Source organism: Pan paniscus, chromosome 15 (assembly GCF_029289425.2).
Source record: "Pan paniscus chromosome 15, NHGRI_mPanPan1-v2.0_pri, whole genome shotgun sequence".
NCBI classification, from domain to species: Eukaryota; Metazoa; Chordata; class Mammalia; order Primates; family Hominidae; genus Pan; species Pan paniscus.
Window position 1 is genome coordinate 47,099,633 of NC_073264.2, and position 24,785 is coordinate 47,124,417.

General features: G+C 32.5%; 1 long non-coding RNA gene across 1 annotated transcript in view; it reads left to right on the forward strand.

Moving 5' to 3' along the window:
- The first annotated feature begins 240 nt into the window (after positions 1-240).
- Positions 241-24,785, forward strand: part of LOC134728893 (uncharacterized) — a 562,896-nt gene continuing 538,351 nt past the window's right edge. Inside the window, exon 1 of the long non-coding RNA XR_010109755.1 lies at positions 241-312. This is a non-coding gene — a long non-coding RNA (uncharacterized LOC134728893). The remainder of the gene's footprint in view (positions 313-24,785) is intronic.

Below are 24,785 nucleotides of genomic sequence, written 5' to 3' on the forward strand. Positions count from 1 at the left end.
TCAGATAAGTGCATGAAAAAGAAAATAATTTAGAAGGAGCTAACAGAGAATGCCTCCTTGGTCAAGGGATAGTAACATTGAGATCTCAGTAATGAGAAGAAAATCTGCCACGTAAAAACTGTAGGAAAGAGCAGAGTGAACTATGTGTGCAGAGGCTGTGTCTTAGTCCATTTGTGCTGCTATAACAAAAACACCATAGGTGTATGAATTGTAAGTAATCAGCATTTATTTCTCATAGTTTGGGAGCCTGGGAAGTACAAAATCAAGGCGCCAGCAGATTTCAGTGTCTGGAGAAAACCTGCTTCCTCAAAGGTAGGCTTCTGTCGTTTTTCTTGCTGTGTATTCACATGGTGGAAGGGGTTAGGCAGCTTTCTGCAGCCTCCTTTGTAAGGGCACTAATCCCATTCATGAGGACCCCACCCTCATGAGCTAGTCACTTCTCAAAGGCCCCACCATCTAATACCATCACACTGAGAATTAGGTTTAAACATATGGATTTTGGGGAGACACAAACATTAAGTTCATTGCAGGCAGTGATGCATGAAATGAGTAGTAGGTATGTGTAAATAACTGAAAGAAAACTAGATTGGCTAGAGTATCAGAAACTGGAGGGAGAACAGAATAACTGAAAACAGATACATACAACAATGAGAAATGGTTGTATAAATTATGGTCCATTTGTACAAGAGAACACCATGTAGCCATTGGTGAACATGTTTTTGAAGGATATTCTATGGTATGTGAAGCTATTCATCATAAGTAAAAAGCAGGACATAAAACCCCACCATAAGTGTATATGTGCTACATGGTTTTTCAATTTCATTGCGTCTGTAGGAAAAGAGTGAGATATATAAAGATAGTTAAAGCAATTATTTCTATTGGTAAAGTTATGAATTATTTAAATTTTATTTTAATGTCTATTTTTAAAAAAAATATTCTACTCAGCATATTCTCATACAGGTATGCAAAGAGACATACACAGGAAATTTTTGATGCTTCATTCTTTGTCATAGCAAACAAGTAGAATAAAACAAATTGTTCCTCAATAAGGGAATGGATTAATACACTGTATTCTATTAATACAATAGAATGTATAGTGTTATAGTCAAAAAGGAAAAAATAACCTAAAACATTCATTAAAATACATAAGAAATAAAAAGATAATTTTGAAATGATCAAGTTAGTTGCAAAACGTAGCTATATCTTACAGTTTATATGCATTTTAAGAAAAATTTTAAATATTCATAGTTACAAATACATGTGTGTACATATTAAATAAAATACAGGCTAATTATGTTCTTCCATTAAAAAAATAGTTTCTTCGGATAAGGGAGCAAAGATAAATGGATGAGAGTAACTTTAGCTGCATTTATGATATTTCTTTTTTAAATGGATCAATCTGAAGAAAATATAACAAAGTATTTAAGATTGTTTAATCTTGTCTCCTTTGTGCCATTCTGTATGTTAATATAGTAAGAAAGAAAACAATATTTAAAGTTTTAAATTAAAAATGTTAAGACTCGTGACCTCATATGGATATCATTACTTAAGGAATAGCATATTTTGGAGAATCTCAGGTCAACTTACAATTTCTACTGTAAATAAGACATGCAAACTAAAGAGAGCATAAAACAAATACACAGTTTAGCAAGTAGTTATTAAGTAAATTAGATAATCACCACTCCAGGTCAAGAAATGGAATATTATAGCAGCTAAACCCAAAGTGGGCCATTTTCCTATTTTTGAACTTTATATAAATGAAATGATACTATATTTGTATAATTATACTATCTGTGTATAATGTATGAAATTATACTACATATGTATAGTATATATAATATATATATTCTTTTGTATGTTGTCGTATTAGTTCAGTATTGTGTTTGTAAGATTATCTATGATGTCGCATTTAGAGATAGTTATTTCATTTTCATCACCATGTAGGTTTATCCATGCACCTGTTAGTAGACATTTAGATTGTTTCTGGTTTGAACTAAAAACATAAATGTTGCTCTGAACATTTACACAGCCTATAAGTATACATATATATGTGTATCCTAGCACACACATATACAAATGTCTCTAAGGCAAATGCTTAGGAATGAAATTGAAGGGTCATAGAAAATGCTTATCTTTAACATTATTACTATATGTACTGAACTGTCTTCCACACTGGAGTTACCAGTTTACACTCCTACCAGCAGTTTATCAGAGTTCCAGTTTGTAAACAAAATTATTATTTCCCTGATTAGTAGTGAGATTGAACCCTAGTTCAAGTGTTTAAGTCATGTAGAATTCCACTTTTTAAGTGTTCTTGTGTATGTCTTTGGCCCATCTTTCTTTTGGGGTGTTTGGATTGTTTTTACTAATGACGTATTTTTGTTTTTTTCTGAATACTAAGTCTTAGAACTAGTCTAGCAACCGTCTTCTTCCATTGTGTTATCTGTGTTTTAATGGTCTGTTAATGAACGGTTCTTAATTTTCATTTGGCAAATTTATTAATCTTTTTGTTTATGGTTCATAACTTGGGATCTTATCTAAAAATTCTACAGTGATGTCATGGAGATACTATCCTGTGTTATCTGCTAAATACTTTATAATTTTGACCTTCTCATTTGATTCTACTTTTGATACAGCTGGAATTAATCCATTTCAAATGAAACTTTCCTTCTCCTTCTCCTCATTTATTTAACAGGTTGCTAAAGAAAACTAGCATTTTTGAGAAGCATTTCTTGAAGAAATGTTGAAGATAGTCTGCTTAGGAATGGGAATATAATATGGGGTGGATCAGGAAGTTTGACCTACAATAATATGTAAATTAAAGTCCATTTAATTTTATGTAAATTGTGCTAATCCTCATATGTTCAGGGAGAAATAAAGGAGTAAACTTAAAAAAAACTGTTTATAAATCAATTAAAAATGATTGAATTTATTGGGGACATAGACATGCTTTTAATGGTTAGCTAATATGAACCAAAATTTGGGACTGCAAGTAAAAGCATCCTAACAAAGGATAGATGGAGAAGGATACAGACGAGCTGAGAAGGAAAAAAACTTGTAGACATAGAAAGTTTAGTTAATTTTTTTATTTTCCTTGGTGATAAATAGGAGCTGAAATATGGTCAATTGCAAAAAGTAGACAAATTTGAATTATTTATAGTCAGCTCGAAGGGGTTTTTTTGTGTGTGTGCATGCATATAAGTTGGATGTGGAACTTAATTGTATATAGCTATGGTTAGGGCCTGGAATTTAAATCAAGTAAAAAAAGTCATAGAGATTTGATTCAGGGATTTGTTCCCCTTTCCTCTCCTAAATCATTATCAGTCTGTCCTTCTGCTTATGCAGTAACTGAATGGTCTATCTACAGGCCTGATGCCATTTAGAGGCTAAATATTCTTACTCATCTAATAACCATCTGAAAAAATCAAATGCTGTATAAAAGTTTTGGTTTTCAAGGATTTTTTTAAACATTAAGATTCTAAGTACATGCAAAATAAACACAAAATATTAGGTGAACTATCAGCAATTTAATTGGGTAAAATATTTCAGTTTCTATAGTAGACTAGAAAGCAGACTTTATCATCAAAATGGCTTATTTTAATTTTTATTTATGAGTGAACGATATACCCGAGATTTGCTTTATTTTAATGCAGAAATGTTGGTAGGTATAAATAAAGGATGGCAGCAAGTTAATTCTGTTGAGTTGGGTGATGGGTATGTTGATATTTATTGTACTATTGTTTTATTTTTTTCCTGTGTTTAATAGTTTCCATAATAAAAAATTTAAGATATAAAGCTGATTTGTAAGGATGTTACTTGTTAAGGGATAAAATTTAAAGGCTACAGGTTAATATAATTTTTTTCTGGGGTGGAAAAACTACTTTGCTCACATACATATTAATGTCTCCATCCATCTCTATTCATTTATTCTCCCAAACATCCACCCCTCCAACAGTCCAATAAGCACTGAGCCCTCACTACTCTAAGACAGTGTATAGATCATTGTAGAATATAAAATTACTTAAGGGAAGGTCACTGAAACACAGAATTATGGAAATTGAAGAAAACTTGGAGCTAATTAACCAAAATCTACATTGTATAAATGATTATCCTGAGGCTCAAGAAGTTACACAGTTTCCCCAAGATCATACAAAGATTTTAGTGACAGAGAAACATATCCAAGATTGAAAACTTTTCTTATGTTACATGTAATGAGTCATACACACTTGATGTAACAAAAATATTTATTGGGTTCCATCTACTGCAATTGTGAAGGCTTCCATGTGAGTGATAATGGAATTGCACTTTCCTATGTTCTCTTATAAAACTCATTTAATAGCCACAGTGGACTGAATCCATTGAGTTTTTCAGTAACATCCAATTCTGCTATATTCAGGTCTATCTTCATGTGCTGTGAAAAAAGATTTCACAAATATGGAAGTGGTAAGAAAGCATGCATTACAAACCTAAGTAAATTTGGCAGATTCACCTTAGGGATTTTGCTACAAAAAGCAGTTTCTGTGGGATAAAAAGTATTTTGACATGGAAATATCTTAATAACTCTATAAGGTTGTCAGTTTTTCTTAGGGGAATTTTTTTCTATCAAGATAAATTACAATTTTGCCTCTTTTGAGGTTTCAAAATGAAGGTTGCAAAGGCAGCAAATAGCTGGTGCCTAGAAAAGCAATAAACTTGCTCTGCCTTAGTTATAACTATATAAAAAATGCTCAAAACTTTTGCAGTGCTTATCATAAGAAAAATGTGTGTAATTTGGGACTAAGTAAGGCTGTGTAGACTGATGGCTATCTGAGGCTCTGACTTCTACAAATTAGTAGCTGTGTAATCTTGGACAAGCTATTAAGCCTCTCTGTGCCTGTTTTCTTCTCAGGTAAATGAGGCTAATAATAAAACCTACTTCATAGTGTTTGGGTGAGGATTAAATTACATTAGTCATGCAAAGCTTTTAGGCCACTACCTGAAAAATCATAAGTGTTCAATTAGTACTAGTTAGTATTAGTCTTCATATTATTTGATTCAACTATGTAACAATTTATGGTAGAAAATTCATTAATCATTGTTGGCTAAGTTGGCTAGAGCACTAATTTTCAAATCTGTTGAGAATTTAGAGCAGTGATTATCAGTTGCCAATCTAGAGATACATATTAGTGTCCGCTCCCTCTATCTTCCCTAGAAATAGGACCCAATTTTATTTGGGGTAGGAAGGCATCCAAGAATGAGGCAATGTATCTTGGGTGAAGTATCTTATATAAACTCTCGGTTAGGAGATGTTTGCATAAGTATTTTCTGGGATGCTGAGGAGGCTGCTTCAAGGGCAATCCCTCAACTTGAGAGTGCTTCATTTTTTTCTTCATCTAATTTTCTCCTGTTTCTTGCCGCAAAAGAAAAAAGTATCAAGCGGCTAATTTGGAGCATGAAGCAACATTGAAGATGGAAGCCATGATTAAAGATGGTAGAGCAGAAAGAAGGAAACTGGGCTCCACTGAGTTTTTAGAATTTCTATACCAATTTGGGATTTCCTAATTCACAACTTCTAAAAGAAAAATGGAAGACTGCAAATCTTTATTGTGTTTGAGCCTCAGTTATTTCGAGTTTTTATTGCCAGCATTCACATAAGAATTTTAACTGATGCAACACACCTTATGGAGAATGTTGAAAATAAAGGTCCCTTGTTCCAGAGATATTCATGCAGTAGGTCTTGGATGAGATCCAGGACCAGCTAAGTTTGGAACTATACTAGCACATAAAACTTGAGGCTTCTGGGTCATGGGGATTTTATTCCCATGTGTTAGCTTTTGTCAATTTTAGAGGGAAAATTCCTGTGAAGTGTCAGAAGACAGAAAAAAAATAACCGTTGTATGGGCATCATATATGTGTTACTCAAGGATGCAAACCATTTGAAATGCCTGTCCTATTACCAATAGTCAAATTTTCATAAAGAAAATTTATCATGGGAGAAAAGGCATTGGATGGACTTTTTAAAGTTTTATGAGATAGGAACTGGGCAGGGAAGAAAAATAAGTTATTATTTTGCCGAAATAATGGAATAATCCTGATACCTTAAAATCAGTTGGGAGAAGTCAAGCCTTAACAAAGGAATTTACTAAATGTGGGTAGTTTGTGGTTATCAACAGAGCCAGAGGGGAAAATGGCAAAGTCATTCTGGTACTAAGGGAGTCTGTACTAAATCACAGTAATTTCAGATAAAATTGGCCAAACATCAATTCTAACAGCATGCTTATGTTAAAGAGAAAAAAATGTATTCATGGTTCAAGAAAAAAAATACTCTTTACAATCACTTGTGCACAAATATTTCTTGGTATGAATCAGAGAATATATTCTCATAACCAGCATTATACATGCATGTAATAAATGAACCTAAGAAGTCCACCAGTCCCAACTGTGGAAGTTTCATTCAGCAAGATCAGAAAGCCATTAGCCAGCATGATTGAAACCTTTTCTGTGAAACAAGGTCTGCGAGGGTCAGATTTACTCAGCAATTCAACCTTCATTACCTCTCTTTCAAGTAGAAACCCACTTGGCTTACATTTTAACGGTACATCTCTAATAGGGTGGCTCCATTGAGATCCTGGGTAGTAAAAAGTATGCCAAGGTGGTTTGGATCCATTTTGATACCTTCTAAGCCTGAGCTCCAGAGCTGCAGGGTCAATTTTCCTTACCACTCAATAGTTTCTGTCTAGAGTGAGACACAAAAGCCTATTTTTGATATTTGGGCACCCTTCTGAAAGGATGAAAATCCAAGGTTATATCACTCCATGTGGAAAATAAAAAGCTTATGATATCTCTTTTAGTTGAAAGCTTATATAGCTCTCCTTGGTGAACATTTCCTGAGCTTTCGTTACTGTGCTGAGTGCCATTGCCCTTCTTAGAGTTGACCACATTTCTGAGTCTGAAGCACTTGTGGGCCCTTTGGGATGAAAGACACTTTCCTTGCTAAGTGCCATCCATTTTTATTGTTATTATTAAGTCAATTCCCAAAGTCACATCCACTAACATGGCATTTTCAAAAATGACATATTGCAGCAGTGTACTGGGAAATGCTGTTCAGCTGGCTTTCTTATGCCAGCCTCAGAAGTATTGTGTTTGTGGTGTTACTTTTGGGAATGACGCTTCTCTTTGGTGGCTCAATATGCCCACAGGTAGTAAGCTATTAAGGGAATAATGATGGGCAAAAGCAGGTGGCAGACACTTTATGACAGGCTTGTCTTCCACCTAAGGCATCTGTTGTTTAAGAGTGTATGTAGTCTCTGTACATAAAGACTGGCTCTTGAGAATAATGCAGAGTGATGATATTCAAACACATTCTTTGAGAACTGTTAGAGTAATTGGCTTAAAATGCACTGTGTTAGTAGACATCAATTGCAAGAAATATGCCAAGTTTGTGGAAGCATGGCTTTCCTATTTAATTTCTAGAGGGAATTTGTATAATGCCTTTTCATTACATGATGGTGAAATCTGCAGTGCAAATATAACAGAAATTAGGCAACTATACAGAATGAGAATCCAGGGAACAAAGCTATCATCCAGATTTTCATAGCACTAAGGTAAATCATGAGTACACATCAAAGATATAACTCTCAAAATGTTCATTTGATGGTAATAACTGCTAACTTGAAAAAATACAAAAGTACATTTGGGAAAGATTTCTGAGGACTCCTATCTATGTACTTGTTTGAATATGATATAATTTAGTGTTGTATAAAATAATTTAGAAGAGGCTTTTTAATTTTTTTCTGCTGTACCTGATAAATGCTATCTATTCTAGATAAGGAACAAAAAGAAGCAGTAGGTAAGTTTGGGCAGAGTGGTTAGTCTCAGTGCAGGCTTTATTTTAGAAGCACTTAGTACTTATTCCCAACAGTGTTTCTCCATATACACCTTATCAACTAGAAATCATAGTGGCGGCCAATGGACTCCTTAAATAAGGTTAATTCCCCTGTTTAACCCATACATTTCTCCAAGGATCACATACAGGTATGGTATAAGGGCTGTAATAAGACTAGATGTTGAACATCTAAATGGCAGCCCCGCCACGCCAACACCCAGCATATTTATCTTTATATAAACTGCTCTGACTCAGAGAGGGCCTCAAAGAAGGATTCAAAGTATATATCATGAATTTATTTTGATTAAGCTATAGAAAATACAGGATTGCATTCCAGGTTTTTGTCTAAAAACTAATAAAAATGACTCTTTAAAAAATGCAGAGTAGACATGTATTCTATTTCATTTTCTTTTCTGGTTTTATCTTTGAATACAAGTAGTTATAGCCCAGGTATTCTTTATCAAGAGAAAAGTTGAAAGAAAAAAAAATCAGATCACTATTTTTGTAGGGGAAACTTGAGTCTCTGTTGTTAAAAGAATTCTGGACTTGATATGTGTTCTTAGTGGGGCTCAGCGATACTGTGTCTGCTATCTTTAAGAAATTAACTCCTGGAATTCTTGAATAATGAATTGCTAACCACTTGTTTCAAAATATTGCCCTCTCCACAAAAGAGAAATGGATACTATGTATTTGATTTTTAAAGGAGTAAAGGACACCACCAAATTTTATGTAACATAAAGGAATAAAAAGAGCTACATTTGCTTAATTTTTGGAGAATATCAATTTCAAAATTATAAAACTCAGGATGGCATGTCAAAACATTTATGAAAGACAACCCTTACCTGACTTGCCCATCCTTGAGTTTTATTGCCTTTTCTTCTGATCCAGACTATAGAAGCATCATGATATGATACTGCTTTCAACATCCTCCTTTGGACAGTCAATAAATGTGACAATGCCTTTGCTAAAAGTGACAATCTGTAAATAATTTCACTTAATACTTTTGAGAGCCAAAAATCCTTCCAGTCTCTTCCTCACTTCTTATTTCAGGGTAATTACAAAAAGCTTAATGTATATATTCAACCACAAAATTAAACTGAAACCAAAAGCTATGATTCTAATGATTAACTACAAGCCTGCACAGTTCTAAATTGGCCAAACTGTCACTTTCATTGCTCCATTATGGGCACTGATCCAGAAATTAATTAGAAATACTAATTATGTCAAATTTGGACCTATGCAGACTAGCCAATTGAGCAATAAAAGTTGAAATTCCTATAAAGTGTAGAAACCACATGAGGAAATAATCATAGCCTTTTATCAATAACTTAAATTTATTTGTGTTTCCATTTAGATTTAATATAAATGAATAAAGTGCATGTTTTTATAGAGATTGTATTAAAGAAATGATATATTTTAAAATTTTTACTATTGTTGATAATGACTTTTTATTTCTAATTTTTAACTTTAGTGTTCCATAGAATGTAATGAAAAGCCAAGATGCTATATATAGTTGTGATTTATTTTTCTCAGTAATATGTTTGCCACTTTATTACAGTGGATGAGACGACTATTACTTTTATTTTTAAATATTTAAGTGCTAAAAAGATGGTTTATTCAGTTATTCCACATTCTGTATAATACATTCATCTTTCTCAATAGATTATGTTTCAATTTTCTTTGCTCTAAACTTGTTTTTAAAATAAAATTACCTCTATTTCTGGATCATCAATTGCTACTCTAAATTTTTGTCTTATTATGGCTTTCTTTATACTAATTCACCTTTAATTTTCTCTCCTACTTTGGTTGAATTATTTTCCAAATTCAGAACTTAAACTTGATTTGCACCATTGATATTAAATACTTTCTTATGTTTCATAAATTGTCCTTGATGCTATTAAAGGAAACATCAAATACTCAGTAGAAATTAGATTTAACAGGCAGATGAATCAATTTAGCTAAGATAGTACTATTTTACAATGGGCACTTATGATAATTCATATTTTTCAGAAATACATTATACCAACAGATTGAAAAAGAACACATGGATAGATTGCTATATTTCTATAGAGTTGAAGCTATGTAACTGTTAAATAATCTCTCTGGGTTCTTTCTAAATTTATCATTTACAAAAGCACTTATTTCTCTGGGAAGTAGGGTGAGTCACAGTATGTTTTGAACAACTGAAGACAGGGGTAACTAGTCTATCATAGAATGTATAGGGCAGTTTCTAGTGCATTAAGGAGTCATGATGTTCTAATGTAACAGAATTATACAATTATGGGCTTATGATTTATTTAAATTGGTAATTTAAAAGCCATTTGAGTCTAGATTTTAATGGGCACAAAGAAGACATACTGCAGTGGAAAGAGTATTTAGTCTGAAATAAGTGCTATGAATCTGTTTTGTCCTTTACTAATTATGTGACTTTAGGTAGGTTACTTAATCTTTCTGAGCCACAGTTCCGTTTTATATGAAATTAATATAATAATACATACCTTACAAAGTTGTTATAACAACTAAATGTCATATCATGAGTAGGCAGTTAATACAAGGTTTCTACGTGTGTTGTCTCCAGACAGATGAAAAATAAACTTCAAGACAGAGATCAAATTTTCATGATGCTAAACCATGAGGCAGACATTTAAGAATACTTCTCCCGCCTTCTGTGAACATACAATTTTGCCACAACTCTGTGTCTTTAACAGCTCTTTTAATTAATTTTAGCAAAGAAAAAAGGCCAAATTAGTATCTTAGCCTAGATTTAAATGGAATGTTTTGGGAAGGATTTTCACTATATTTAGGTTACAATAAAGACCTAGTGATTGCAGGTGATCCTGTGGTCCCATTAAGTAGCACTTTTTTTTGGAAGAAATGTAAATTTAGGAACCCTGCTTCGAATGGTAAATCCTCTCAAAGTTTGAGATAATAAGGCTTTGACAAATTTACATATTTATAAAAATTGATAATATGTGTGTGTTTCTTAACACCTTGTAAAACAAAAGAGGTGAGAGTTTTGGGAGGTCAGCCTATGGGAAGAAAAGAAGTATCACTCAGAATTTATGTGCAATCAGAAGTACATAAAGAATCTGAAGTGGAATTTAAGGAGGCAAAAGGAAACTTGAGAGCTATGCTTCTTTCTGATGAGAAAGGAAGATGCTCAAATATATGCAGAAAGATGTCAAAGACGAAGTTTTCTTATTTTCATCTGAAGCACTGAATTGAAAGTTTCATTCTTTTTTCCTCAGTATTTAAACTGCTTTTGGGTTGTGTTTTACAGGCTATATAATTCCCACTTCCCAATCCCTCTGGGAAGTTGTGGCCATTTTAGATATGCTGAAGTGAATTGAAGAGATCAAATTCCACATTACAATTAAATTGATCTGACTTTGAAATGAATTTGGTATCCAATCTAGCCTTCATTTTAATTTTTGTCTTTTGGGAAAATATAGGCCTTTCTTTAATTTTATTTACACATGCCTAGAGGCATTGTAATGGATGGATTTTACCATGAGAAAAAAAATTAGGCTACAAATAAGCACATTTGTCACTGCTGGTGAGTGAATTCTACACTTATATGTTATTAAAGTAATGGCTTTGCATGAATATATTAACTAGTGAAAAATCAAGGATTACAATTCTACTAAAGTTAAATTTATTATACTTTTAGGCAAGCCCTTTAAATAGCTGTGATTTTCCATTTAATTTGTATTGTATAGTGGTTAGTGGTGCTGCTTTTTGTTCCTCTTAAATAACAGTGTGCTATCTACTGGCATTTGCAGCCTGCTACTTTAATATGCATAAATCCCAATACGCTCTATGGCTGATGCTTTTAAGATGAGATAGTAGCTTTTCTGGCATATTTGTTGATTTATTTTAGCAACTGAGAAAGTATCAGGCCATTGAGGTTGGATCCTATTAATCTTTGCTTGCTTTCTATCTTTTCTCTCTGTAATTTTTCTCAAAGCTTTGAAAAAGAGTGCTACCAAGTATGCATATAATAGAAAAATGTTTTAAATTGGAAGTGGATCACAGTTTAGAAATTGATTGTGTCTTGTGGCATTGCTATAATGAAGAACTGTTTTAAAATACAATTATTTGACTTGCTTGAAAGTTTCTATACCACATTAATAGGAAAGTTTTTGAGGTCTAGGTTTTTCTTTCTTTTTAAGGAAGAGTCAATGCACCTTATAAATAGCATACAGTGTTACTTTTGGGATAAGTAAACTTATATGTGTTTCAATAAACAGATTCCAAATTTCCAAGAAAATAATTGGTTAAATATAAAGAAATGCTTATTTTTAAGTTGGAACATGCTGACAATGGGGAAAGTGTTCTAAATTTGGTCTTTAGCTTATGTAATCTCTGCCCACTTTTTTATTTATTTGGAAGATTTTTTTTGCAACCAGAAATGCAAACAAGTGTTGAAATTTGCATTCAAAAATTATTCTCTCTTTATTAGAATACAAATTCTGATGTGAAGCAGGGGTGATTCAAATGCTGATAACCTGTAAAAAGTAAAAGTACCTTTATAGATATAAGAAAAGAAGAAATATAATATTTTAGAAAATGATTGATTTGAATTAAAATAGAAGTACTAGCATACTTTAGTTTTTCTGTCTTATCTGAAAATGTGTAAGCCTGAATTAGGGATTTTAGTGGCTCTAGCATTATTTGGATTTTTAAAAAATTAATCAAGCATGGAGAATTAGACTTCTAAAATATTTATTTATTTTATCAGCAAATATTTATTAGTCATCTACTATTTTAGTTACCTATTGCTTCATAAAAAAAGTACCACCAACCATAGCAGCTTAAACAACAACCGTTTAGTATCTACTACAGTTTCTGAGGGTGAAGAATCCAGTCGAAGCCTGGCTATGTGGTTCTGGCTTAAGATCTCTCATAGGGTTGTAGTCAAGATATTAGCTAGGGCTGCAGTTATCTGAATGGTTTACTGGGCTAGAGGATCCAGTTCCAAGCTCACTCATGGAACTGAGTAGCTATTCATAAGAGACACCAGTTTCTCATTATGTGGAGCTGCTCGTGACATCACAGTTGCCCTTTCCCAGATGAAATGATTGAAACGAAAGAGGATGCACCCCAAACAAAAGGTACCGTGATTTTTATTATATAATCTTGGAAGTAACATTCATCACTTCTGTCATATTCTATTGGTTACAAAGATCAATGCTGGTGCAATGTGAGGTACAGATACTAGGATGTGTGGGGATCACTGGGATCCCTGTATTGGAACCCTGTTTTCACTTCTACTGTATGCTCTAGATGATATTAGATACAAATATGGATGACATTATTTTGTGTCAGACAGTGAATTCAAGATCAGATTATTTTACTTCTTGTTCTAAAAATCTAGTTACAGTACAAAGGCATTCATTTGAAAATCAATTTTCTTTAAAAAATTTCACATCTAAAGGAATACTTTAAGGATAATTTAGGATATATATCCTTAGAGAATAATTTAGAACAAAAAGATTCTGTTTCTTTTTTCTCCTATTCTAAACACCAAGCCAGATGAGTTGAAATTAAGTGAGATGCTCACTGCAGCATGGAAAAAGCAATTTCTATTGGTAAAATTTTATTTCTTAGCCTTCAAGAGCCAATTTAGTCAGTAGCTCCTTTCAATCCCAAGCTAAAACATTTCATTTCTTGAGAAGGTGTTAAATGTGTATAGTTAATGAATTTACACATATAAAATGAATTTTGCTAGGATTTCAGACAAAGGTAATAGTAGTTTGAATTTTAGTTGACTTTTTTGTTGAATGCTTATTTTATCTTAAACTATACATCCTCTTTCTTCTTCTTCCGTGGAATAAAGCAATGAAAAGGAAGTGCTTAAATTTGTTAGTTTCATTATATATTTTTTATTTAAGGACTAATCCATATGTCTGTAAAGTCCCTCTCTTCTCTGGTATATGATTCTTGTGTAATAGGGGTCATGCAAATAAGCTTTATTTAAATTTTTTGTTTTAAAAATATTTCTATTTCCACAAATATTGATTAAACATCTATTATATGTAAGGTATTATTATATTATATATATTCATATACCCTAGTTTTGAGAAACAGCAACTCACTTGCAACTGCCTTTAAAAACTGGGGAATTTATAATAAGATCACTGGAGAATCTCATGGAATACAGAGAAGAGTTGTGTATTTTTGCTTCTGGTAGAAGTTTCATTGATTTCTCTGATTTATGCCTTTTCTGTAAATATCTATTTCATTGCTTTTTTTCTCCTTGCAGACTGACTTTCTCCTCACTCCCCACCCCTGAAATATTTATTTGGAAAAGGCTCCCAATGTTTCTGTATTTACATATGTCCAGCCATAATGGTATAGACTGATTTAAATCTCACAGATATAGCTTCAAATTCACAGGGAAAATAACTTTTGCCTTCAGTTGGTTCAGTTATTCATTTTTCTGTTGTTCAGGTGAGTATGAAAGAAATACTGTGAATGTCCTTGTTTTTGTTTGATTGATTCTGGAACACTCAGTTGTGATGGGAGTGGTATCATGTTTGTGAATCTATCGTCTGGAACCACATAAATGTAGGTCAGAAGCTTTTTCCTGGAAAAGCTTGGGCATTAAACAAGTCTCTAATTTGGGCATCATATGATTTCATGAAAGTTCAACTATTTTTGTTATTCAGTGTGAAATATTCTCTTTGTGCATATTCTCATTTCCTTCCCTTTATTGTCTCTCTTCTATTTAGAGGTGTCTTTATTCATGATAAAATCATATGCCAGATTTTCTTTATTTACTTTGAAGAGGGTCTTTTTATTTTGACTGTTGTATACAATTGCAAATTACTCAAACTTGTTAAAACTTAGGGCAGTGTATATTATATGCCTGATGTTACTATTAAATGAAAATATTGCAACTTTAAACAAATGAAAGCTTTCTACTTCATATAGGTTTTACTTTTTATTATTTTTATTTACTTTTAATAGTCAAGTCTCATTTAGTTATGCATTGTAGAAATAATTTTGGTGGAAAATAAATTAATTGGAGGCATGGTGGGGTGACTCAGGGAGTCAAAGAAGATTTGGACAAAGATAGAAACTTGAAAGCCACTGGAAACCTAAGCTTGTAGCTATCATCTGTCGCTTTATTTTTCTGTATTTGGAGTTACCAGAGCTTTGCCTCTCTTTCCTTTCTCTAACTTTCTATCTCATGTCTCCTTTCTGCAGTATATCCCATCCTCGTCCTCAGTCCACTTTTCACTGCTTTGTTAGGCATATTGCTGAAAACATTTCCCCTAGTTTCTGAAATTATGTGTCCATGGTACAAGTGACATAAGAAACAATTAAATGTATCACAGATCCAAATACCCAGAAGAAAAAAATATGGTTGCTTCATTTGAAGTGAGATGCCTATTCCTGGTCCAACCAGTTTTGGCTGGTGTGACAAAGTCATATCACTACAGATACTCATGGGGAGGGTCTCACCAACTAGGCAGATACAGAAAAAGGCATCTACTCTACTTTGGATTTGTAACGTGACCATCTAATTCTAATATTAAAATACACTGCTAGGGACGTTTGAGGAACTTACAAAGCAGTCAGTATGCTTGGAGTAAAGGGAATCAGCGTATGAAGACTTGTGCATGGGCCTAGAGAGGTAAGCAAAAGCCAGGGAATTAAAGAACTTGAACATTTTCTATGGGTAATGAGGCTTTTAAACAGGGAGAGTGAAGGGCAGACTTAGAATTAATTTTTTAAAGATTACTCTGAAAGATGTGTGACAATGAAGGGATTAGAATAGAGCAAGAGTAGAAGCAGGGCCACCAGATTTCTGAAGGAGAGATAATGAGGGAGCTAAACAAAGATAGTGGCAGTGAGAGAAAGAAGGAATAATTTCAAGAGACATTAAAGTTATTGCTTGAGTAACAGATAACTGACTAAATATGGTAAGTAGTGGGAGAAGAAAGCACCCAGCTTTCTCTGGCTTGAGCAACTGGGCAGTTGGTATTGCTATGTACTGAACTAGGGAAAGTCAAGGTTAGGAAAGGAAAACGAAGAGTTTTATTTGAGCTTTTAAGTACCAGCAAGATAAATGATCTGGAATGGGTATATCAACATATGGGTCATAGTGAAGTTTAAAAAACAGAATGGGAAGACATTTGGGGGTGTTCTATGACAAAGCTGAAGATGGGCTCTAAAAGGACACTGAGGAGTCACAACCACTTACTTTGGACAAAAACTAAGTGAGCATTAAGAGTTTAGAAAGGAGAAAATTTTTTAGAAGAGATGTGGTTGATAGAGTTAAATACTGTAGAGAGGTCAAGAGAGACGAATACTTCTCAATGACTTTCATAACAAACCAGGCATTTTTGGCCTGAGCCTCAGTCATGTCAGTAGAATGTGGGGTGGGAGCAAAAGCCTGATTAACATAAATGGGTAAATAAATGGAAGCGGAACAAATAAAGGAAGTGATTGTAAATATCTCTTTCCAGTAGTTGCGACCAAAGGAGAGTGTGATTGCCAGGAGAAGACAAAGGATAAGGGGAACTTTATGTATTGTTATTTTTTTTATCTTTGGTTTTATTCTGTAAGGTATGTATTAAACATATGACAACAAAATAGCCAAATATGTGAAGATGCACAACAGCAAGGGGTAATTAATTGGTAGAGCAAGTTTGCTGAAGACAAAGGGGAAAGAAAGCACAGCATAAGCAGATGGATTAGCTTTGGGAAGAAAAATGGATACCTCTGTATCTTCAATGTTATTTTTGGTTTATCCGGCCTACTGTATGGTTGAATCAAGAAATGCTCAGTTCCTTCTGTTATCCATGTACTAACTGGGATATGGTATCTTTATTTTAGGTGTTTCAACCTTAGGTGCACATACTAGGGAGCTTAAGTACATCCTACCTACTATTAAATTATTTTTCTTTGCTTCCACTGATGGTGTCAATTGAGTTCTTTCTTTCTTTTTCTTTTTTTTTAAGTGAAATAAAATAAACTGCAAATATATAAAGTATACAGTTAAGTAGGTTACAATGTATGTGGTACACCACAAAACTGTCACCATAACCAAATAAGGAACACATTAATTACCCGCAGAAGTTTCTTGCTGATCCTTAGCAATCTCTCCTGCCTATGCATTCCTGCCCCGACTCCAGGCAATCACTGCCATACTTTCTATCTGTGTTGATTAATTTGTATTTTCCAAGATTTTATATAAATAAACTCATATGGTGCATACTATTTTCATCTGGTTTCTTTCACTCAGAATAACTGTTTTGAGATTCATCCATGTTGTTGTATTAATACTTTCTTTTAATTGCTGAATGGTATTCCATTGTATGAGTCCAGTGTGTTTTTCCATTTACTTTTTGATGGGCATTTGGGTTGTTTCCAGACTGGGGCTATTATAAACAAAGCTGTTATGAACATTCATGTACAAGTATTTGTGTGAACATATACTTTCAATTATCTTAGAATTGAATGGGTGGATCATATGCGGGTATGTATTTAACTTTTTAGGAAGCTAAAAAATTATTCCTTTTTACAAGTTACAAGCCCTTTTCCAAAGTGGTTATACTATTGTACATCCCCACAAGCACTATATAAGAATATTATGTCTTCTAATTCTTGCCAACACTTGGTGTGAACTGTCTTTTTAATTAGAACGTTGCCATTCTAATATGTATGCAATGATATCACAATATGGTTTTAATTTACATGTACCTAGTTTCTAATGAGGTTGAGCACCATTTCATGGTGCTTATTTTATATCCATATATTGTCTTTTGTGAAGTGTTATTTTTTTCTTTTAACAACATAATTTTTAAATAGAATTACTTTCTTACTACTGAATCAGTTTTTTATATATTCTGGATACATGTTGTTTATCTTTTTTTAAAATGTCTTGTGCAAATATTTTCTCCAAGTGTATGACTTTTTTCAATATCTTAATAGTATCTGTTGAAAGCCAGTATTTTTAAGTTTTGATGAATTCCAATTTATCAACTTGTTCTCATATGGATTATGTTTTTATTGGTTTTTATTTAAGGAATATTCACATAACCCAATATAGCAAATGTTTTCTCCTAGAAACTTTTGGTTTCAGATTTTGCATTTAGAAGTATGTGAGTTACTTTTGTATTTGATAATTGGGGTTCTTTATTTTGCAAATGGGTATCTATCAATTATGCTAGTACTAGTTAATTAAAAGACTCTTCATTCACCACTAATTGCCTTTGTACATTTGCAAAAAATTAGTTTTCCATATACATTTGGGTCTGTTTCTCCACTCTCTATCATGTACCACTGATTTGTTTATATTCCTGTTAATAACACACTATCTTAGTTATTACGGCTTTGTAATAAAAACATGTAGTATTGGTCTTTCAATTTTGTTCTTGTTTTCATATTTCTTTTGCCAAATTTAGTCTTCTGTATTCCATAAATTATATTTTATGGCTTTTATTATAATTTGGTCAATTTCTAGAAATAAGATTTTTATTTTGATTGTATTTGTTGAGAACTAATCGATCGACTTGAGAAAAGTTGATATCTTAATGGTATTGTCTTTCAAACTACAAACATGGCATTTATCTTCATTTACTTTAATTTCTCTTAGTTACATTTAATAATTTTTAGTATTCGACTCTTTCATGTCTTCTATAATATTTATGTTAAGTATTTTTTGCTATTACAAATAACATTGCTTTTAATTTTAATTTCTATTGCACACTGCTTGTATATGCAATTGATTTTTTTCATATTGATCTTGCATTCTGAAATCTTTTTAAAATTAAATTATTTTTAGTAGCTCTTTTGTATATTACATTTGATTTTTTATGGAAAAATTCATGTCAATTGTGAATAAAAGTACTTTTTCTTCTTCTTTTCAAATTTGGATGTCTTATTTATTTTTACCACTCTTTTCCATGGACGAAAAATATTGAAAAGAGGTGATGACAGCAGACTTCCTTGTCTTATTCTTGGTTTCAGGGGAAGGCATTCTGGTTTTTGCTATTAGGTTTGTTTAGCTGAAAGTTTTTAGTAGATACCTTATGTTAAGTTGAGGAAGTTTCCTTTTATTCTTATATTACTGAGACTTCTTATTTGACATAGATGTTGGGTTTTTTGTTTGTTTTGTAAATCTGGTGACTTTTTGAATGTTAAGGCAACCCCACCTTTCTGGGATAAACTGCATTTGGATATGATGCATTGTCCTTTGTATGTATTGATAAATTCAATTTTTAAAATCTTATATAAATGTTTTAAATTTAGGTTTGTGAGTGCTTGTTACCTGTAGTTTTCTTTTTCCGTAATATTTGTGTCTGGTTTTGGTATTAGGGTACTCTGGCTTTGTAGAATAAATTGAGAATTATTCTCCCATTTCAATCTTTTGTTTGGGTCTATTTGAAAGAGTTTGTGTAGATAGGTATTATTTTTTCCTTAACTGTTAAATAGACTTTATGAGTGAAACTATCTGCTTTTTGTGTTTTCTTTTGGGGGAGGCCTCACACTACAAATTTAATTTCTTTAATAGATAAGTATTCTAGTCATCTCTTTTTGCCTTAGCTTTGCTACTTTGCTTCTTTCAATAAATATCTATTTTGCCTAAATTGTCAAATTAATTGGCATAGTTTGGCATACTTTTTCTTTATTATTATTCTAACATCCACAGAACCTGTGGTGATATCATCATTTATTCCTGATATTAACTTGTGTCTTCTCTTTTTCCTGATCATTATTATTGGATTGATTTATTACTTACTAATCTTTTAAATCTATCCACCTTTGGTTTCATTGATTTTTCTCAATTGTTTTCCTATCTTCCATTCATTGATTTCTACTCTGATCTTTATCATTTCCTTTCTTCTATTTATTTACTAATTTGTTCTTGTTTTTCTGGTTTCTTAAACTAGAAACTGAGATAATTGACTTGAGGTCTTTTTATAAATTTCTCCATAAGTAATGATTTAGCTCTATTCCACAAATTGTCAACGTGACTAGAGTTCCAAGTCAATCAAACTCTAAGGAGTGTTGCTGTGGAGAGATTTTGCAAATGTAATTAAAGTTCCTAAGCAGTTTACTTTAAGGAAGGTAATTCTCAATTATCTGAGTAGGCTTGATTCAGGCTTGAAAGGCCTTAAAAGCAGTAATGAGGCTTCCCCTAGAAAAATAAATTCTGCCTGTGATCATTAGTTTTGGTTTTTGCCCATGGAGTTTCATATTGATTGTGCTGTTGCTTTCCTAAATGCCTGCCCTATAGATTTTGGATTTGCTTAACCAGCCCCTACAACTGTGTAAAGTAATTATTAAAGATCTCTCTCTCTCTTTTTCTCTTGCTATTTGTGTATGTAGATATATATGTGTATGTGCATATGTGTGGGTGTGTATGTGTACATAGATATATAGAGAGGGTTTAAATAATTATATATACATATTAATATATGTATATTTTGTGCATATTAATATATCATATTCCCACTGCGTATAGTTGAACCCTGACTGATACAGCAGCATGTAGTAGTTGGGTCTTACTTTTTCATCAATCTGATCTGACAATCTTTGCCTCTTGATGGAAGTATTTAAATCATTTCCATCTGATGTTGTTGCATATATGGAACAATTTATCTATTATCTTACATCTTGTTTTCTATTTTTTTTCTTTTTTCCTTTTTCTGCCTTCTTTTGGATCATTTGAATATTTTATGTCTTTTACTGGTTTATTATGGCAATAATGTTTTAGTTGCTACTTCATGGTTTAAAGTATTTATTTATTTATTTTTTAGAGTCTTGCTTTGTCACCCAAACTGGAGTGCAGTGGCACAATCATAGCTCACTATAATCTCAAATTCCTGGGCTCCAGGGATCCTCCCACCTCAGCCCTCTCAGTAGCCAGGATTACAGTGCATGCATTCATTCCTTGATATTTAAAAAAAATTTTTTATAGAGACAGGATCTCACTATGTTACCCAGGCCATTCTTGAACCCCGGGCCTCATGCAATTATTTCACCAACATGCTGGTATTACAGGTGTGCGCCACTATGCCCAACCTAATTATATATCTTTTAAGTTATCACAGCATACCTTCAAGTGATACTATACTATACAACTTCATGTACACTATAAGAATCTTATAATAGTATATTTCTATTCCTCCACTACAACCTTTTTTGTGATTGTCATACTTTACACCTCCACATGGCATTCTTTTTATTTTTGTTTATATAGTTATATTTTAAAGATATTTAAACAATGTGAAAAATATTTTCTATATTTACCTGTGTAATTATATCTTCAGTGCTCTTCACTTCTTTCCTCAGTTCTATTCCTCTATCTGTTATAATTTTCTTTCTATCTACTTGTTGGATTCTTTTAGAATTTGTATGATTGAAAAAGTATTTATGTTACCCTCATTTTAAAAACATGTTTTTTCTTGGTTTAGAATTCTAGGTTATCATTTTTTTCTTTCAGTACTGTAAAGATGGTCCTCTGCTGTCTTATCACTTATATTTTTTCTGTTAAGAAATCTGCTGTCATCTTTACCTTTGTACTGCTGTATGTAACCTCTCTGGTTGCTTTTAAGATTTTTCTCTTTTAAGCTGATTTTGATCATAAGATGCCTTGCTGTACTTTTCTTGTGGTTGAATTTTGTTGAGCTTCTTGGATTTGTGGGTTTATTGTTTTTATTAAATTTGGAAAAAAACAGACATTATTTCCTCAAATTTTTTTTTCTGCATGTCTCTGCAACTTCTCTCCTTTTAGAGACGCGTTACATGCCTATAAAGCTTCTTATAATTGTCTCACAGCTCTCTGTTCCTCCTCACATATTTTAAATTCTGTCTTTGTTCTTTATTTAGAATAGCTCCTATTGCTATTTTCAAATTCATTAATATTTTTTCTCTAATGTTTAATCTGCCATTAATCTCATTCAGTGTATGTTATCTCACACATTGTAATATTCATCTGTAGAAGTTTGATTTGGGTCTTTTTTGTTAATATATTTTATGGGCACATGGTTTTAATAATGTTTAATGTTCTTGTTTCCTAATAATAAAAACCATGTCAGTTCTAGGTCAGTTTCAGTTGACTGACTTTTCCTTTTGTTATGAGTAGCATTTTCGTGCTTTTTTGAATGCTTGGTAAGTTTTGATTGGATGCTAAACATTTTGAATATGACCTGTTGAAGGCTGGGTATTTTTGTATTCCCTTAAGTATTCTTGAGCTTCATCCTGAGATGCAGTTATTTGGAAGCAGTTATTCGTATTTTTTGGAAGCAGTTTGATCTTTTGGATCCTGCTTTGAGTGGGTTTTTGTTTTTGTTTTGGACCAGAGGAGTGCTCAGTCTATGGCTAATTATTTCCCAAGACCAGAGAAAGATTTCTGTCCTCTACCCACTGATCTTGTTTTTTTTCCTTTATTCAAGTCTGAAACAGTAATGTGGTGCCTAGTAATGAAGCAGCCATCAAGTGACCATTAAAAGTTAAGACTGGCAGGTCAGGAAGATAAATGTCCTTGTGCAACTATATCACTCTGTAGTATTGACCTCCTAAATTTTTGTTTTCATATGAGCCAAAATAAACTACTAACGTACAAGTCACTATTTATGAAGTTTTCTGCTGCTGCTAGTCTAACATTATCCTGCTTGATAAAATCCTTTATTTTCAAAGCCAAAGAACAAAATGTAGAAATGTCCCCATGCAAGTGTAGACTGTCTTCATCCATTTCAGTCCCAGTGACTATGAGTTTTCATTGGACCAACCACTGTTATGATTAGTAAGATCCTCAAGGGAAAGATAATGAGTAAAGCGATATTCATTTCCTTGAAGGAAAATGAGAATAAAGAAAATGTTGTATTGGTTTTATACATATTAATTTGTTATATTCTGCATGAGCTAAATTTTAGGTTATCCAAAGTTATTAAATACCACTTAGGACTTACGTGAAAAATTTCTATGTATATATTTTTCGTACAATGTGAACACCAGTAGTAGAAAATGTTCTATTTTATTACACATAATACTTTTACATGTTTCTTTAAAATATCAACATAATATTGTTATTTTTTCTTTATTATTGCTGTGAATGTATTCCATGAAAATTTCAAAGGTAATTTCTCTCAATATTACCTAGATAAAAGCATCATAAAAAATAAAGCTACCTAGATGATTACATCTTGCTGTCTAAATTGGGTATCAATAGATTTCATTTCACATAGAATAAAAAAATTTATTTAAAAAACGTTTTAGAGTCATTAATTTTAAGCACCTGAAAAACAGCATAAGTGGAATCAAAATAGTATATTTTTTATTTCTTCTTTGCTAAGTGATAGGGTCATCAATATCCAGAAGTATTTAAATATTCATTTTGCCTAAAACTTTAGTTTCTTTTGAATAAGGGTACATTTGATATTCATCCTCTACAGAATGAATAACCACTAATTCTAATCTATATTTAATCATCCATAGTGACTCATACATTAGTGACTCATTCCAAAATCTAAATTTCAGAATATCAGTTATTTTTAAATAAGCCTTCTTTCTCCTATTCTGCAAAGAAATTGTTGAATTGGATTGCAAGAAGGGACCAACTAAAATGCATTTTTTCAGACTTATTTGACATTTTGAATAAGTTTAAAATAGCAAGAAATATTGCTTCCAGGAGAACATGAATTTCTAAAGTAGTTGATTTGAATTAGTCACTTTCAGAAAGAAGGATGTGACTTACAATGTCACAAATTGATCACTTCAGCCCTGCCCTTATCCTTGTATTCCATTAGCATCTTACTTCAGTCTTCTAAATATATTCATTGCCATCACTTAAAATTAAATATGTCTCAAAGTGAAATCATATTTTACTCCTAGTTCCTGTACTAAGATTATTTGGTTTGGTCAAATTATATTATTATTTTACTTATCACTCAAGTTTAACATTTTTCAATAATTTGACCCTCTCCAATTTCTCTGCTTCCACATTCAGTAAGTCTTCAAATTCCATGCTGACTGCAGTTACTGTATGAAAGAATTTGCTTTTCCTCTTCTTCATTTGTAGTTCAGTTATTCTTCAAGTGCAACTCAAGTCTACCTGAGTATATGGATTATTGTGGTTTATCTTTAATATTTATTTTGTCTCTTAATTATCAATCCTATGACTCTCTACACAAGTGTAGTTTTTTTGTACAATGACTATTTTCTATCAAAGAGCTGTAGGAAATCATGGTCATTGTATCTCCTACCAGATAATTTTTCTCTTTTTTGATACTTAATAGATCAAAGGGGTGAAAATCAGAGATTGAGATGCCCTAGGGTTGAAATAGAATTTTAATTAGACTCAATCTGTCTTTGGATTATATTCATTCCTAAATTGTGACTTTCATCGGCTACCAAGAACCTGTTGAGTGAAGAGACAGAGACTCTGCATCTCTGAAAGATTGTGGATGATTCATTTTTTCACATATGGGGTTTTCAGCTTATTTCTTTAATCTTCTGCCTCATGTAGCTTCAAAATTTGCCATGTGTGCTGAAGAGGTTAATGGTCAAGTGTCTGAGGCAGGGCCCGTCTAGCCAGAGAGTTTTGCTTCCCAAACACTGTAAGATCTTAGTCAAGCTTTTAGAAATTTTTGGCATAGATTTCCAGTTTCACATGTAGCACTGTAAATTAGCAAATGGTGTGTGTGTGTGTGTGTGCGTGTGTGTGCTGGTTGTGTGTTTGAGGCCCCTCAGTTTCCTAATTTGTCACTCTATCTTCAAGTGAATTTTTTGCTTATTTTTATTGTGCCCCAACAGAAGAGTTCTGCCTCAGTACATTGTTCCTCACCCAATATGGGTGGGCATCAGCCAATCCATTAAAGGCCTGAATAGAAAAGGAAAGGTGGAGAAAAGAGAAATGTGCCTTAGTCCAGTATATCAAATGCTTTCAAGGAAAAATACAGCT